The 11,585-nt window shown below is 44.4% G+C and overlaps 1 non-coding gene across 1 annotated transcript; it reads left to right on the top strand.

Moving 5' to 3' along the window:
• Positions 1-1,418: 1,418 nt before the first annotated feature.
• On the top strand, positions 1,419-1,526 carry LOC130955902 (small nucleolar RNA R71). The gene has a single exon (XR_009076940.1). It is a non-coding gene; the product is annotated as a small nucleolar RNA R71 (small nucleolar RNA).
• The last annotated feature ends 10,059 nt before the right edge of the window (positions 1,527-11,585 follow it).

Below are 11,585 nucleotides of genomic sequence, written 5' to 3'. Positions count from 1 at the left end.
CCTTTGCTGTGGCTAGGAAAGGTCTGCCAAGGATGATGGTTTCATCCATGCATTTCCCAGTCTCTAGGACTATGAAATCAGTAGGGATGTAATGGTCTTCAATCTTAACCAAAACATTCTCTACAAGTCCATAAGCTTGTTTTCTTGAGTTGTCTGCCATCTCTAGTGAGATTCTTGCAGCTTGTACCTCAAAGATCCTTAGCTTCTCCATTACTGAGAGAGACATGAGGTTTACACTTGACCCTAAGTCACACAGAGCCTTCTTGAAGGTCATGGTGCCTATGGTACAAGGTATGGAAAACTTCCCAGGGTCTTGTCTCTTTTGAGGTAATTTCTGCCTAGACAAGTCATCCAGTTCTTTGGTGAGCAAAGGAGGTTCATCCTTCCAAGTCTCATTTCCAAATAACTTGTCATTTAGCTTCATGATTGCTCCAAGATATTTAGCAACTTGCTCTTCAGTGATATACTTATCCTCTTCAGAGGAAGAATACTCATCAGAGCTCATAAAAGGCAGAAGTAAGTCCAATGGAATCTCTATGGTCTCATTTTGAGTCTCAGATTTCCATGGTTCCTCATTAGGGAACTCAGTGGAGGTTAGTGCACGCCCATTGAAGCCTTCCTCAGTGGCGTCCACTTCCTCTCCATCCTCTCCAAATTCGGCCATGTTTATAGCTTTGCACTCTCCTTTTGGATTTTCTTCTGTGTTGCTTGGGAGAGTACTTGGAGGGAGTTCAGTAACTTTCTTGCTCAGCTGTCCCACTTGTGCCTCCAAATTTCTAATGGAGGACCTTGTTTCATTCATGAAACTTTGAGTGGTTTTAATTAGATCAGAGACCATGGTTGCTAAGTCAGGGGTTCTGCTTAGGATTCTCTGTCTGTTGCTGAGAAGATGATGGAAAAGGTTTGCCATTGTTAAACCTGTTTCTTCCACCATTATTATTGAAACCTTGTTGAGGTCTCTCTTGATTCTTCCATGAGAGATTTGGGTGATTTCTCCATGAAGAATTATAGGTGTTACCATAGGGTTCTCCTAGGTAATTCACCTCTTCCATTGAAGGGTTCTCAGGATCATAAGCTTCTTCCTCAGATGAAGCATCCTTGGTACTACTTGGTGCATTTTGCATTCCAGACAGACTTTGAGAAATCAAATTGACTTGTTGAGTCAATATTTTATTCTGAGCCAAAATGGCGTTCAGAGTATCAATCTCAAGAACTCCTTTCTTCTGACTTGTCCCATTGTTCACAGGATTTCTCTCAGAAGTGTACATGAATTGGTTATTTGCAACCATTTCAATGAGCTCTTGAGCTTCTGTAGGCGTCTTCTTCAGATGAAGAGATCCTCCAGCAGAGTTATCCAAGGACATCTTAGATAGTTCAGAGAGACCATCATAGAAAATACCTATGATGCTCCATTCAGAAAGCATGTCAGAAGGACATTTTCTGATCAATTGTTTGTATCTTTCCCAAGCTTCATAGAGGGATTCTCCATCCTTCTGTCTGAAGGTTTGGACTTCCACTCTAAGCTTACTCCATCTTTGTGGTGGAAAGAACTTTGCCAAGAAGGCATTGACTAGCTTTTCCCAAGAATCCAGGCTTTCTTTAGGTTGTGAGTCCAACCATATTCTAGCTCTGTCTCTTACAGCAAAAGGGAATAGCATCAGTCTATAGACCTCAGGGTCTACCCCATTAGTCTTGACTGTGTCACAGATTTGCAAGAATTCAGCTAAGAACTGATGAGGATCTTCCATTGGAAGTCCATGGAACTTGCAATTCTGTTGCATTAGAGAAACTAATTGAGGTTTAAGCTCAAAGTTGTTTGCTCCAATGGCAGGGATAGAGATGCTTCTCCCATAGAAGTCGGGAGTGGGTGCAGTAAAGTCACCCAGCACCTTCCGTGCATTGTTTGCATTATTGTTGTTTTCGGCTGCCATGTCTTCTTCTTCTTTGAAGAATTCGGTCAGGTCCTCTAAAGAGAGTTGTGCTTTGGCTTCTCTTAGCTTTCTCTTCAAGGTCCTTTCGGGTTCAGGGTCAGCTTCAACAAGAATGCCTTTGTCTCTGCTCCTGCTCATATGAAAGAGAAGAGAACAAGAAAATGTGGAATCCTCTATGTCACAGTATAGAGATTCCTTGAGGTGTCAGAGGAACAGAAAAATAGAAAGAAGAGGTAGAAAATTCGAACTTATCAAAGAAGATGGAGTTCGAATTTTGCATTAAGGAATAGTGTTAGTCATAAATAGAAGGATGTGAGAAGAAGGGAAGTAATTTTCGAAAATTAAGTAAAAGATTTTGAAAACATTTTGAAAAAACACTAATTGATTTTTGAAAACAAAAGTGGGAAAGAAGTAAAGTGATTTTTGAAAAAGATTTTGAAATTAGAAATTAAAAAGATTTGATTGAAAACTATTTTGAAAAAGATGTGGTTGAGAAGATATGATTGGTTTTTAAAAGATGTGATTAAAAAGATATGATTGAAAAGTTATGGTTTTAAAAAGAGGTGATTGAGAAGATATGATTTGAAAACAATTTTTTTAAAAAATTTGATTTGAAAAAAAAAATGACTTGCCTAACAAGAAAAGATATGATTCAAATCATTAAACCTTTCTCAACAGAAAAGGCAACAATCTTGAAATTTTGAATCAAATCATTAATTGTTAGTAAGTATCTTTGAAAAAGGAAAAAAAATTAATTTTGAAAACATTTGATTGAAAAGATATGACTTGAAAAAGATTTGATTTTGAAAAACTTTGAAAACTTGAAAAAAATTTGATTTGAAAAACAAAATCTTCCCCCTAGCACCATCCTGGCGTTAAACGCCCAGAATGGTATCCATTCTGGCGTTTAACGCCCAAAATGCACCCTTTTTGGGCGTTAAACGCCCAACCAGGTACCCTGGCCGGCGTTTAAACGCCAGTCTGCCTTCTTCACTGGGCATTTTTGAATGCCCAGCTTTTTCTGTATAATTCCTCTGCAGTATGTTCTGAATCTTCAATTCTCTGTATTATTGACTTGAAAAGACACAAATAAAAAAAAATATTTTTGGATTTTTAATAATCAAAATGCAACAAGAATCAAATAACAATGCATGCAAGACATCAAACTTAGCAGTTTGTATACTACTGACACTATATGAGACACATAAACACTCAAGTCAAAAGAATTCAAAGATCAGAGTAAGAAATCATCAAGAATTACTTGAAGATCCTTAAGACACATGAATGAATGCATGCAATTGACACCAAACTTAAGATGAGACACTAGACTCAAGCAAGAAACATCAAATATTTTTGGTTTTTATGGTTTTTGTGAATTTTTTTGTGATTTTCGAAAATTAAGTGGAAAAAGATATCAAAATTCTTAATGAGAATTCCAGGAGTCAGTGCAATGCTAGTCTAAGACTCCGGTCCAGGAATTAGACATGGCTTCACAGCCAGCCAAGCTTTCAAAGAAAGCTTTGGTCCAAAACACTAGACATGGCCAAAGGCCAGCCAAGCCTTAGCAGATCACTGCTCCAAAAGCAAGATCAACAAGCTCTTGTGATGATAAGTTGAAACCTCGGTCCAATGAAATTAGACATGGCTTTACAGCCAGCCAGATTTCAGCAAATCATCATGAAACTCTAGAATTCATCTTCAAGAATTTCGAAAAAAATAAATGCCTAATCTAAGCAACAAGATGAACCGTCAGTTGTCCATACACAAACAATCTCCGGCAACGGCGCCAAAAACTTGGTGCTGTTGCCGGAATTTGGCACTGATGTCACCGGACCTAAAGCTTGCTCAAAACTCGAACAATCCCCGGCAACGGCGCCAAAAACTTGGTGCACGAAATTGTGATCAATACTTTTCAAAACATAAACAATCCCTAGTAATGGCTCCAAAGACTTGATGCTCAATACCATGGCATAAACACAACTTCGCACAACTAACCAGCAAGTGCACTGGGTCGTCCAAGTAATAAACCTTACGCGAGTAAGGGTCGATCCCACGGAGATTGGTGGTATGAAGCAAGCTATGGTCACCTTGTAAATCTCAGTCAGGCAGACTCAATTGGGTATAGATGATGAATAAAGCATAAAGATAAAGATAGAGATACTTATGTATATCATTGGTGTAAGAGCTTCAGACAAGCGTATGAAGATGCCTTCCCTTCCGTCTCTCTGCTTTCCTACTGTCTTCATTCAATCCTTCTTACTCCTTTCCATGGCAAGCTTGTGTAGGGTTTCACCGTTGTCAGTGGCTACCTCCCATCCTCTCAGTGAAAATACGTCCCTGATGCTCTGTCACAGCATAGGCTAATCATCTGTCGGTTCTCGGTCCGGCCGGAATAGAATCCAGTGATTCTTTTGCGTCTGTCACTAACGCCCCGCCTTTCGGAGTTTGAAGCACGTCACAGTCATTCAATCATTGAATCCTACTCAGAATACCACAGACAAGGTTAGACCTTCCGGATTCTCTTGAATGCCGCCATCAGTTCTTGCCTATATCACGAAGACTCTGATCTCACGGAATGGCTGGCTCGTTTGTCAGGCGAGCACTCGGTTGTCAGGCGATCAACCATGCATCATGCAATCAGAAATCCAAGAGATAAACACTAAGCCTCATATGCTTGTAGAACAAGAATGGTTGTCAGTCACCTTGTTCATAGGTGAGAATGATGATGAGTGTCACGGATCATCACATTCATCAAGTTGAAGAACAAGTGATATCTTGGACAAAGAACAAGCGGAATTGAATAGAAGAACAATAGTAATTGCATTAATACTCGAGGTACAGCAGAGCTCCACACCTTAATCTATGGTGTGTAGAAACTCCACCGTTGAAAATACATAAGAACAAGGTCTAGGCATGGCCGAATGGCCAGCCTCCCAAAGTGATCTAAGATAGCATAAAATTAGAAGATAGCTACCAAGATGAAAATACAATAGTAAAAGGTCCTATATATAGAGAACTAGTAGCCTAGGGTGTACAGAGATGAGTAAATGACATAAAAATCCACTTCCGGGCCCACTTGGTGTGTGCTTGGGCTGAGCAATGAAGCATTTTCGTGTAGAGACTTGTCTTGGAGTTAAACGCCAGCTTTTATGCCAGTTTGGGCGTTTAACTCCCATTTAGGTGCCAGTTCCGGCGTTTAACGCTGGAATTTCTTGAGGTGATTTTGAACGCCGGTTTGGGCCATCAAATCTTGGGCAAAGTATGGACTATCATATATTGCTGGAAAGCCCAGGATGTCTACTTTCCAACGCCGTTGAGAGCGCGCCAATTGGGCTTCTGTAGCTCCAGAAAATCCACTTCGAGTGCAGGGAGGTCAGAATCCAACAGCATCTGCAGTCCTTTTTAGTCTCTGAATCAGATTTTTGCTCAGAACCTTCAATTTCAGCCAGAAAATACCTGAAATCACAGAAAAACACACAAACTCATAGTAAAGTCCAGAAAAGTGAATTTTAACTAAAAACTAATAAAAATATACTAAAAACTAACTAGATCATACTAAAAACATACTAAAAACAATGCCAAAAAGTGTACAAATTATCCGCTCATCATAAACCTTCGGTAATAGCCAGCTAAACCCAGAAAACTCCTTATCTCTGTTACGGTGGTTGGTTGCTTCCAATCCATCACAGCCTCCACCTTAGTTGGATCTACGGCTATTCCCTTCTTACTCACCACGTGACCCAAAAACTTCACCTCACTCTTCCAAAACTCACACTTAGACAATTTTGCATAGAGTTTCTTCCCCTTTAGAATCTGCAACACGGTCCTCAAGTGTTCCGCATGCTCTTCTTCAGTCTTGGAGTAGATTAGTATGTCATCAATGAAGACAACAACGAATTTATCCAGAAACGGACGGAAAACTCTATTCATGTAATCCATAAACACTGCAGGAGCGTTCGTCAACCCAAAGGACATTACAGTGTATTCGTAATGACCATAACGAGTCCTAAAAGCAGTCTTAGGGATATCCTCACCCCTCACCCTTATCTGGTGATAACCGGATCGCAAATCAATCTTGGAGAAAACTCCAGCTCCTTGTAACTGATCCATGAGATCATCAATTCTCGGCAATGGGTACTTGTTCTTTATTGTAACCTTGTTCAGCTGCCTGTAATCCACACAGAGCCGCATACTCCCATCCTTCTTCTTCACCAGTAACACTGGAGCACCCCACGGAGAGACACTTGGTCGTATGAAATTCTTTCCCAATAAATCCTCTAACTGAGACTTTAGCTCGTTCATCTCTAACGGTGACATCCTATAAGGAGCACTTGAGATTGGGCCTGTCCCAGGCACCAATTCAATAGCAAACTCAACCTCTCGGTTAGGGGGAAACTCATCAATATCGTCGGGAAACACTTCCGGAAACTCACACACAACCGGAATCTGCTCCAACCTTTGATCATCACCCGAAACACCCGCGGTTAACATGATACCCTGGCATTCGATTCCAGAACAGTTCACCATCATCGAATTCAAGTAATAATTATTTACCACGACCGGCCCTTCTGTATCTTCCGGCATAAAGTACACCGACTTTGTAGAACAATCAAGCAGGACATGGTTCTTAGATAACCAGTCCAATCCCAAGATAAGATCAAGATCGATCATCGGCAAGCAGATTAAATTATGAATAAAATCACGCTGCTTGAACCTAAAGGAAACTTCCGGGCATCCTAGCCTAGTCACCATGGCTTCATGGGTAGTGTTCATACCCTGACCGGGCTCCCCCAACTCGGTAAATCCATGAAAGGTCCGACCTCGTCCTAAGGCCCACGCCTAAAGGTCGGACCTCGGACATTAAAGGCAAGGAAGGCCCATCAGAAGGAGCGCAGCCCAAAACCTAAAGGCCGAAAAGGCCTAAGGAAGGCGGTTCCACAAAGATAGGGATAAAACTCTAGAAAGATAAGATAAGATAAGAATATCTTATCCAGGGAAGATCACAGCCAACTACTATAAATACACTGGAACACCCAGGTATGAGATTCATTCCATATTCTACACATATCTGCTTGGACCCATGCTAACTTAAGCATCGGAGTGTCATTGCAGGTACAACCACCAACCGCTCGGCACATCAAGCTCGGGTCCCAGAACCCTCACCTCGGGCCTCTCCAAGACAACCGAGCTACACGTTTCAGGTAACCCTCGGAACATTGGCGCCGTTGCCGGGGAACCTGGAAGTCATCCCTCTATCATGGCGGACGACCCTCACAACAATGATCGCGCTGCATCTGAACAAGAGGAAGAAATCAACACTGGAGAATGACCGGACAGCCCTCTATCACCACGCACTCCAGGAGGAAACAAACAGAATCGCCCAAAGACATCACTCCCAAACAAAGATCCACCGAATCCCGAAAAAGGGGAGAGCTCGGAAATCCTGGAAACAGTCCGGGAACAACAACACCGGCTGAAACAACTTGAAGAGGACATAAAGAAGCAGAAAGAAACTGAACAAGATCTGAGAAGGGAGACTCGAAAGCGCAGAGAATTAGAAGAAAAACTGCGGAAAATAGAGGCCAATCTGAAAGACCGGACAGAACGCGGCACCACCCCCGAAGGCAACCATGATCCCTTCACGCAAGAGATCATGAAGGAGAAGGTACCGCGAAACTTCAAACCACCCGACATGGATCTCTACGACGGCACCACCGATCCAAGCCACCACCTCAGCAACTTCAGGAGCCGAATGTACCTAGTCGACGCCTCCGACGCAATTCGGTGCAAAGCCTTCCCCACCACTCTCACCAAGTCGGCCATGAAGTGGTTCGACAACCTGCCACCAAGATCAATCACCAGCTTCGAAGACCTAACCAAAAATTCCTAACAAGGTTCTCTATTCAAAAGGACAAGGCAAAACATGCCCCCAGTCTACTCGGGATCAAACAGGGTAACCAAGAAACTCTCCGAGAATACATGGAGCGATTCAACAAAGCCTGCCTGGACATACAACACTTGCCCACTGAAGCAGCCATCATGGGACTAGCAAACGGTCTAAAAGAGGGACCGTTTAGCCAATCCCTATCCAAACGATACCCGACCTCCTTATACGAGGTGCAGGAGCGGGCAGAAAAATATATCAACATGGAGGAAACCTCCCAGCTAAGAGACTCCTCTAGGAAGGAAGCAACCTACCCACTCCGAGATCGAGATCGGGAACAGAAAAAGAAAGAAGAATCCAACTCGGACAAGCCCCGGAAGTACCACAACTACACCCCCCTCTGAGTCTCCCTGGTAGATGTCTATAGAGAAGTATGCCACACCGAAAAGATCCCACCGCCCCGACCGCTAAAACACAAGAGAGCGGGAAGAGATCGGTCCGAATACTGTGAATATCACAAACTCTACGGACATTCTACTAACGACTGCTACGACCTAAAAAATGTCATAGAAAAGCTGGCCAGAGAAGGAAAACTCGACAAATACATAGCAGAGAAAGGAGAAGAAACCAGGAAGAGAAGGCGGGGAGATAACGAATGTCGGGCCGAACAAAACCCACGAACTCCTGATAGACACGTTCACATGATAAATGGAGGTTTTGCAGGCGGAGGAACATCCAGATCCTCGCGAAAAAGACACCTCAAGGAAGTCTATCATGTCCGAGAAGACGGTCCCCTGCCCGAGTTACCTACCATCTCATTTACCCGAGAAGATGCTCAAGGGATAATTCCCGGGCACGACGATCCGATGGTAGTCACCATTATCCTAGCAAACGCCAACTTACATCGAACCCTGATTGACCAGGGAAGCTCAGCAGATATCCTGTTCAAATCGGCATTCGACAAGCTCGGACTTGAAGAAAAAGAACTAAAGGCCTATCCTACCGACCTATTTGGGCTAGGGGATACCCCGATCCATCCCTTAGGATACATCTCGCTACACACTACCTTTGGAAAAGGCGAACAATCTAAAACATTAAGCATCGACTACATTATAGTCGACGTCACTTCAGCATACAATGCCCTCATTGGGCGACCAACCCTAAACAGGCTAGGGGCTATAGTCTCGACCCCACACCTCTGTATGAAGTTCCCTACCGCAAAAGGAATCGCTACTCTAAAGGCGACCAAAAACTAGCGCGGCGATGCTATAACGAAAGCCTGAGCCTGAAAGGGAAAGAGGTCAACACGATAGAACTCGGACGAGTTCAGTCCCGAGAAGATCTTCGACCACAACCAGAGGGAGAAACCGAACAAGTCCAGATTGGGAACACACCTGAAAAAATCACAAACATAGGGGCGAACCTCAAAACGGGCCTAAAAGAGGAACTCATAAACCTCTTAAAGGAAAACTCCGACCTCTTTGCCTGGAAAGCCTCCGACATGCCAGGAATAAATCCCGACCTGATGTGCCATAAGCTATCAGTTTACCCGGGATCCCGACCTGTCCAACAAAGACGTCGGAAGCTCGGACCCGAGCGTATGCAAGCAATAGGAGAACAAGTACAAGCACTACTAGATGCAGGATTCATTAGGGAAGTAAAATACCCCCTATGGCTTGCAAACGTGGTCCTGGTAAAAAAGCCCAACGGAAAATGGAGGATGTGCGTCGATTACACAGATCTCAAGAAAGCCTGCCCCAAAGACCCATATCCACTACCAAACATCGACGCTTTGGTAGACGCAGCCTCAGGCTACAGATATCTCTCCTTCATGGATGCATACTCGGGATACAATCAAATCCCGATGTACGAACCCGACCAAGAAAAAACCTCGTTCATAACCCCAAGGGCAAACTACTGCTACGTAGTAATGCCCTTCGGGCTGAAGAACGCAGGGGCAACCTACCAGAGGCTAATGAACAAAGTGTTCTCAGAGCACATCGGACTACAGCTAGAGGTGTACGTCGACGACATGCTGGTAAAGACACAAGAGGACAAAAACTTACTGACCGACCTCACCAGCGTCTTCGGCACCCTCAGAAAACACAACATGAGACTTAACCCGACGAAGTGCACCTTCGCCGCAGAAGCCGGAAAGTTCTTAGGCTTCATGCTGACTCAAAGGGGCATCGAAGCGAACCCGGGCAAATGCCAAGCGATACTCAATATGAAGAGCCCGACGTGTGTCAAGGAAGTACAACAACTGAATGGAAGGCTAGCCGCACTATCAAGATTCTTGGCAGGATCAGCAATAAAGTCACTGCCTCTCTACTCACTCCTAAAGAAAGGGAAACCCTTCTCATGGACCCCAGAATGCGAAAAGGCCTTCCAAGAATTCAAGGAATTCCTCGGGCAGCCACCAATCCTAACCCGACCTCTAAAGGGAGAAGAACTCGTACTATACCTCTCGATCGGACATCGAGCAGTCGCTTCAGCATTAATACGAGAAAATGACCAAGGACAACACCCCATATACTTTGTAAGCAAGGCACTACAAGGGGCCGAATTAAACTATCAGAAGATAGAAAAGTTCGCCTACGCCCTAGTGTTCACAGCTCGGAGGCTCCGTCCCTACTTTCAAGCCCACACCATCAAAGTCCGGACAAACCAACCCATGAGACACATCCTCCAAAAAACAGACCTGGCAGGACGAATACTGCAATGGGCGGTGGAACTGTCCGAGTTCGACCTCCACTATGAAACCCGGACTGCCATAAAGTCTCAGTATCTAGCCGACTTCATCGCAGAATACACTGAGACCCCTGGAACCCCACTCTCATGGAACCTATATGTCGACGGGTCCTCAAACAAAACTGGAAGTGGAGCCGGGGTTATACTCGAAAGCGACCAAGGAACGCGGATAGAACTATCCCTAAAATTCGAGTTCCAAGCTTCAAACAACCAAGCCGAATACGAAGCCCTACTAGCAGGTCTAAAGCTAGCCGAAGAGGTCGGAGCCCGGAAAATCACAATCTTCAGCGACTCCCAGGTCGTCACATCACAAGTAAATGGAAGCTACCAGGCCAAAGACCCAACTATGAAAAAATACCTGGACCAAACACAGGCACAATTACGCCACTTTCCAGAGATACAGATCCAGCACATACCTCGGGAACAAAACGCCCGGGCAGACGCCCTCTCAAAACTTGCCAGCACCAAACCAGGAGGCAACAATAGAAGTCTCCTCCAGGAAACCTTACAATCTCCCTCCGTGCTAAGAGAGGAAGAAACGCTAAATATATCAGACCAGCAGCAAGGATGGATGACCCCCACACTCAGCTACCTGAAGTCGGGAACTCTCCCCGCCGAAAGAAAGGAAGCCAAAAGACTCACGAAGGACGCCCAGAATTACACACTAATTCACGACGTATTATACAGAAGAGGATTCGCAAACCCCCTCCTTAGGTGCGTCCCGACCTCAGAAACAAAGAGCGTCCTCGAAGAAGTCCACGGAGGCATGTGTGGGAACCACCTCGGAGCTCGGGCATTATCCAAGAAAGTAGTCCGAGCCGGGTTCTACTGGCCAACTTTGCAAAGAGACGCAACGGAGTTTGTGAAAATATGCCCCCCTGCCAAAAACACGCCAATTTTCACAAAGCACCACCCGAAGACCTTATCAGCATCACTGCACCATGGCCCTTCGCAAAATGGGGACTCGACCTACTCGGCCCATTCCCCCAAGGACCGGGGCAAGTCAAGTACCTCATAGT

This window comes from Arachis stenosperma, chromosome 1 (genome assembly GCF_014773155.1).
Source record: "Arachis stenosperma cultivar V10309 chromosome 1, arast.V10309.gnm1.PFL2, whole genome shotgun sequence".
NCBI classification, from domain to species: Eukaryota; Viridiplantae; Streptophyta; class Magnoliopsida; order Fabales; family Fabaceae; genus Arachis; species Arachis stenosperma.
This window is presented reverse-complemented; position numbering and strand designations above follow the sequence as displayed.